We start from the raw sequence: 6,000 nt of genomic DNA, 5'->3' as shown, positions 1-6,000 counted from the left end.
ACAGAGCCGGAAGAGCGGGCCCTCAAGTTCCCAAGAGAGAAGGAGCCTGAGCGGGGCCGCCAAGCACAGCCAGTGTCCCCTGCAACTGGACTCGAGCCTTGGGACGTCGGGCTGGACACGTCCTGAGGGGACGATTAGGAGGAGGAGGAGGAGGAGGAGTTGGAGACAGTTCCCCCGGGGTGAGGGAGGGATGCCGGGCGGGCACCCAAATCCGGCAAGGGCCCCGGGGAGAGCACGGGCAGGGCGGCGTGTACCCGGGTTCGTCCGGGAGGATGACCCAGGCCAGCCAGCCTCCTCGCCCTCGCCCACCGTGGCACGTCCCCCGCCGGCCAGTGAGCGGTAGCCACTCGCTGAAGGCAGGGAAAGCGGCAGCAAGGGCGGGGCGGGGCGGGGCGGGGCGGGGCCTGTAACCCACGAGTGACCCCAGCGCCCCGATGGGCAGATGCCCAAGGCGACCCCCCCACGCCTTGTCCAGCGGGGATCCAGAGAGAGGCCCACGGCTCAGACCGAGGAGGGCTCTCTCGGGCTCCGAGGCAGGGAGGGGCCTGCCTGGCCCCCGACCCAGGTGGGGCGAGTCGGGGTCCAGTGCCAAGCCCTGCCCTGGACGGCGCGGCGGGCGGCCCCGAGGCGAGGCGTCGGCGAGAGCCAAGGAGCCCTGGAGGCCCCGGCCGGGGGGTGCGGGGTGGGGGGAGTGGGGTGTGGCGGGGGCAAGGCTGGCCCCTGAGCAGAGCCGAGCAGGTTCTAGGTCGCGCGCCCTCCGGCCGCCCGGCCCGTGGGCCCTGGTCCGTGCTGCGGGAGCGGGGAGGGGCTCGGGGAGGGCCCAGGGGCGGCCGGGGGGTGGGCTGGGCTCGGCTGGGCTCGGCTGTCGTCGGGGGCGGGCCGGGGAGCGCGGCCGCAGGCGCGGAGCAGGCTCTTGGGCGGCGCGGAGACGGGCTCGTGCGTCTACGGCCATACCACCCTGAACGCGCCCGATCTCGTCTGATCTCGGAAGCTAAGCAGGGTCGGGCCTGGTTAGTACTTGGATGGGAGACCGCCTGGGAATACCGGGTGCTGTAGGCTTTTTTTTTTCTGGCAGGAAGGAGCCTGTTTTCCAAAGGGGCTTTGCGTCGGCTTCTGCAAAGCTCTGTGGCCCGGGCCGGGCGGGGCCACGCCCAGGGCCACCCCCACGCCACCCCACCCCACCCCCCGCCAAGCCAAGGGGCGCCCCCGTCCGCCCTGGCTGCGGGCTGGCCCGGCGGAGCCAGCCAGCCAGCCCTCGGGCTGGACCCCGCACCGGGGATAGGGGGTGGCCCCAGGGCGGGGATCCCAGGACCTCAGTGGAGGGGCCGCGGGGGAGGCCGTCTTGACTCGCGTGGAGCCTTCGAACCCCACATCCTGGGCTGGTGGCGGAGCTCTGCAGAGTCCGTCAGTCCGGGCGGCTGTGTCCACGCTGCCCAACCAGAGTCTCCTCCTCCTCGTCCTCCTCCTCCTGCCTGGTGGGTCGGTGGGTGTGGGTTTTGGTGTGTGTGGGTGTGGGTGTGGGTGTGGGTGGGTGGGTGGGTGGGTGGCTGGGTGGGTGGGGACCTCAGCGGTTCACGGAGGAGGCAGTGTCTGAACTAGAGGAGGGAGGAGTTGGATGGACGGCTGGCTGGATGGATGATAGATGAATGATGGATGAGTGGATGGTGGATGGATGGATGGATGGATGGATGGATGGATGATGGAAGAATGGATGGATGGATGGGTGGATGGATGGATGGATGGATGGATAGATGATTTGTGGATGGGTTGATGGATGGAAGGATGGACTGATGATGGAAGAATGGCTGGATGGGTGGATGGATGATGGCTGGCTGGCTGGCTGGCGGCTGGCTGGCAGCACGCTTGTGGCAGTGGGCTGGGAGGGGAGGGACCACAGAGCCGGAAGAGCGGGCCCTCAAGTTCCCAAGAGAGAAGGAGCCTGAGCGGGGCCGCCAAGCACAGCCAGTGTCCCCTGCAACTGGACTCGAGCCTTGGGACGTCGGGCTGGACACGTCCTGAGGGGACGATTAGGAGGAGGAGGAGGAGGAGGAGGAGGAGTTGGAGACAGTTCCCCCGGGGTGAGGGAGGGATGCCGGGCGGGCACCCAAATCCGGCAAGGGCCCCCGGGAGAGCACGGGCAGGGCGGCGTGTACCCGGGTTCGTCCGGGAGGATGACCCAGGCCAGCCAGCCTCCTCGCCCTCGCCCACCGTGGCACGTCCCCCGCCGGCCAGTGAGCGGTAGCCACTCGCTGAAGGCAGGGAAAGCGGCAGCAAGGGCGGGGCGGGGCGGGGCGGGGCGGGGCCTGTAACCCACGAGTGACCCCAGCGCCCCGATGGGCAGATGCCCAAGGCGACCCCCCCACGCCTTGTCCAGCGGGGGATCCAGAGAGAGGCCCACGGCTCAGACCGAGGAGGGCTCTCTCGGGCTCCGAGGCAGGGAGGGGCCTGCCTGGCCCCCGACCCAGGTGGGGCGAGTCGGGGTCCAGTGCCAAGCCCTGCCCTGGACGGCGCGGCGGGCGGCCCCGAGGCGAGGCGTCGGCGAGAGCCAAGGAGCCCTGGAGGCCCCGGCCGGGGGGTGCGGGGTGGGGGAGTGGGGGTGTGGCGGGGGCAAGGCTGGCCCCTGAGCAGAGCCGAGCAGGTTCTAGGTCGCGCGCCCTCCGGCCGCCCGGCCCGTGGGCCCTGGTCCGTGCTGCGGGAGCGGGGAGGGGCTCGGGGAGGGCCCAGGGGCGGCCGGGGGGTGGGCTGGGCTCGGCTGGGCTCGGCTGTCGTCGGGGGCGGGCCGGGGAGCGCGGCCGCAGGCGCGGAGCAGGCTCTTGGGCGGCGCGGAGACGGGCTCGTGCGTCTACGGCCATACCACCCTGAACGCGCCCGATCTCGTCTGATCTCGGAAGCTAAGCAGGGTCGGGCCTGGTTAGTACTTGGATGGGAGACCGCCTGGGAATACCGGGTGCTGTAGGCTTTTTTTTTCTGGCAGGAAGGAGCCTGTTTTCCAAAGGGGCTTTGCGTCGGCTTCTGCAAAGCTCTGTGGCCCGGGCCGGGCGGGGCCACGCCCAGGGCCACCCCCACGCCACCCCACCCCACCCCCCGCCAAGCCAAGGGGCGCCCCCGTCCGCCCTGGCTGCGGGCTGGCCCGGCGGAGCCAGCCAGCCAGCCCTCGGGCTGGACCCCGCACCGGGGATAGGGGGTGGCCCCAGGGCGGGGATCCCAGGACCTCAGTGGAGGGGCCGCGGGGGAGGCCGTCTTGACTCGCGTGGAGCCTTCGAACCCCACATCCTGGGCTGGTGGCGGAGCTCTGCAGAGTCCGTCAGTCCGGGCGGCTGTGTCCACGCTGCCCAACCAGAGTCTCCTCCTCCTCGTCCTCCTCCTCCTGCCTGGTGGGTCGGTGGGTGTGGGTTTTGGTGGGTGTGGGTGTGGGTGTGGGTGGGTGGGTGGGTGGGTGGCTGGGTGGGTGGGGACCTCAGCGGTTCACGGAGGAGGCAGTGTCTGAACTAGAGGAGGGAGGAGTTGGATGGACGGCTGGCTGGATGGATGATAGATGAATGATGGATGAGTGGATGGTGGATGGATGGATGGATGGATGGATGGATGATGGAAGAATGGATGGATGGATGGGTGGATGGATGGATGGATGGATGGATAGATGATTTGTGGATGGGTTGATGGATGGAAGGATGGACTGATGATGGAAGAATGGCTGGATGGGTGGATGGATGATGGCTGGCTGGCTGGCTGGCGGCTGGCTGGCAGCACGCTTGTGGCAGTGGGCTGGGAGGGGAGGGACCACAGAGCCGGAAGAGCGGGCCCTCAAGTTCCCAAGAGAGAAGGAGCCTGAGCGGGGCCGCCAAGCACAGCCAGTGTCCCCTGCAACTGGACTCGAGCCTTGGGACGTCGGGCTGGACACGTCCTGAGGGGACGATTAGGAGGAGGAGGAGGAGGAGGAGTTGGAGACAGTTCCCCCGGGGTGAGGGAGGGATGCCGGGCGGGCACCCAAATCCGGCAAGGGCCCCGGGAGAGCACGGGCAGGGCGGCGTGTACCCGGGTTCGTCCGGGAGGATGACCCAGGCCAGCCAGCCTCCTCGCCCTCGCCCACCGTGGCACGTCCCCCGCCGGCCAGTGAGCGGTAGCCACTCGCTGAAGGCAGGGAAAGCGGCAGCAAGGGCGGGGCGGGGCGGGGCGGGGCGGGGCCTGTAACCCACGAGTGACCCCAGCGCCCCGATGGGCAGATGCCCAAGGCGACCCCCCCACGCCTTGTCCAGCGGGGATCCAGAGAGAGGCCCACGGCTCAGACCGAGGAGGGCTCTCTCGGGCTCCGAGGCAGGGAGGGGCCTGCCTGGCCCCCGACCCAGGTGGGGCGAGTCGGGGTCCAGTGCCAAGCCCTGCCCTGGACGGCGCGGCGGGCGGCCCCGAGGCGAGGCGTCGGCGAGAGCCAAGGAGCCCTGGAGGCCCCGGCCGGGGGGTGCGGGGTGGGGGAGTGGGGGTGTGGCGGGGGCAAGGCTGGCCCCTGAGCAGAGCCGAGCAGGTTCTAGGTCGCGCGCCCTCCGGCCGCCCGGCCCGTGGGCCCTGGTCCGTGCTGCGGGAGCGGGGAGGGGCTCGGGGAGGGCCCAGGGGCGGCCGGGGGGTGGGCTGGGCTCGGCTGGGCTCGGCTGTCGTCGGGGGCGGGCCGGGGAGCGCGGCCGCAGGCGCGGAGCAGGCTCTTGGGCGGCGCGGAGACGGGATCGTGCGTGTACGGCCATACCACCCTGAACGCGACCGATCTCGTCTGATCTCGGAAGCTAAGCAGGGTCGGGCCTGGTTAGTACTTGGATGGGAGACCGCCTGGGAATACCGGGTGCTGTAGGCTTTTTTTTTCTGGCAGGAAGGAGCCTGTTTTCCAAAGGGGCTTTGCGTCGGCTTCTGCAAAGCTCTGTGGCCCGGGCCGGGCGGGGCCACGCCCAGGGCCACCCCCACGCCACCCCACCCCACCCCCCCGCCAAGCCAAGGGGCGCCCCCGTCCGCCCTGGCTGCGGGCTGGCCCGGCGGAGCCAGCCAGCCAGCCCTCGGGCTGGACCCCGCACCGGGGATAGGGGGTGGCCCCAGGGCGGGGATCCCAGGACCTCAGTGGAGGGGCCGCGGGGGAGGCCGTCTTGACTCGCGTGGAGCCTTCGAACCCCACATCCTGGGCTGGTGGCGGAGCTCTGCAGAGTCCGTCAGTCCGGGCGGCTGTGTCCACGCTGCCCAACCAGAGTCTCCTCCTCCTCGTCCTCCTCCTCCTGCCTGGTGGGTCGGTGGGTGTGGGTTTTGGTGTGTGTGGGTGTGGGTGTGGGTGGGTGGGTGGGTGGGTGGCTGGGTGGGTGGGGACCTCAGCGGTTCACGGAGGAGGCAGTGTCTGAACTAGAGGAGGGAGGAGTTGGATGGACGGCTGGCTGGATGGATGATAGATGAATGATGGATGAGTGGATGGTGGATGGATGGATGGATGGATGGATGGATGGATGGATGATGGAAGAATGGATGGATGGGTGGATGGATGGATGGATAGATGATTTGTGGATGGGTTGATGGATGGAAGGATGGACTGATGATGGAAGAATGGCTGGATGGGTGGATGGATGATGGCTGGCTGGCTGGCTGGCGGCTGGCTGGCAGCACGCTTGTGGCAGTGGGCTGGGAGGGGAGGGACCACAGAGCCGGAAGAGCGGGCCCTCAAGTTCCCAAGAGAGAAGGAGCCTGAGCGGGGCCGCCAAGCACAGCCAGTGTCCCCTGCAACTGGACTCGAGCCTTGGGACGTCGGGCTGGACACGTCCTGAGGGGACGATTAGGAGGAGGAGGAGGAGGAGGAGGAGGAGGAGGAGGAGGAGGAGGAGGAGGAGGAGTTGGAGACAGTTCCCCCGGGGTGAGGGAGGGATGCCGGGCGGGCACCCAAATCCGGCAAGGGCCCCGGGAGAGCACGGGCAGGGCGGCGTGTACCCGGGTTCGTCCGGGAGGATGACCCAGGCCAGCCAGCCTCCTCGCCCTCGCCCA

The 6,000-nt window shown here is 69.8% G+C and overlaps 3 non-coding genes across 3 annotated transcripts; all 3 read left to right on the top strand.

Moving 5' to 3' along the window:
• Positions 1–940: 940 nt before the first annotated feature.
• LOC132650354 (5S ribosomal RNA) lies at positions 941–1,059 on the top strand. The gene has a single exon (XR_009588717.1). It is a non-coding gene; the product is annotated as a 5S ribosomal RNA (ribosomal RNA).
• Positions 1,060–2,840: 1,781 nt separating this feature from the next.
• On the top strand, positions 2,841–2,959 carry LOC132650353 (5S ribosomal RNA). Its single transcript, XR_009588716.1, has one exon. It is a non-coding gene; the product is annotated as a 5S ribosomal RNA (ribosomal RNA).
• Positions 2,960–4,721: 1,762 nt separating this feature from the next.
• On the top strand, positions 4,722–4,840 carry LOC132650361 (5S ribosomal RNA). Its single transcript, XR_009588724.1, has one exon. It is a non-coding gene; the product is annotated as a 5S ribosomal RNA (ribosomal RNA).
• Positions 4,841–6,000: the final 1,160 nt, after the last annotated feature.

The sequence above is a fragment of the Meriones unguiculatus genome (genome assembly GCF_030254825.1).
Source record: "Meriones unguiculatus strain TT.TT164.6M chromosome 10 unlocalized genomic scaffold, Bangor_MerUng_6.1 Chr10_unordered_Scaffold_142, whole genome shotgun sequence".
Lineage (NCBI taxonomy): Eukaryota > Metazoa > Chordata > Mammalia > Rodentia > Muridae > Meriones > Meriones unguiculatus.
Note: the sequence above shows the minus strand (reverse complement) of the source record. Positions and strands in the feature narration are given on the sequence as shown.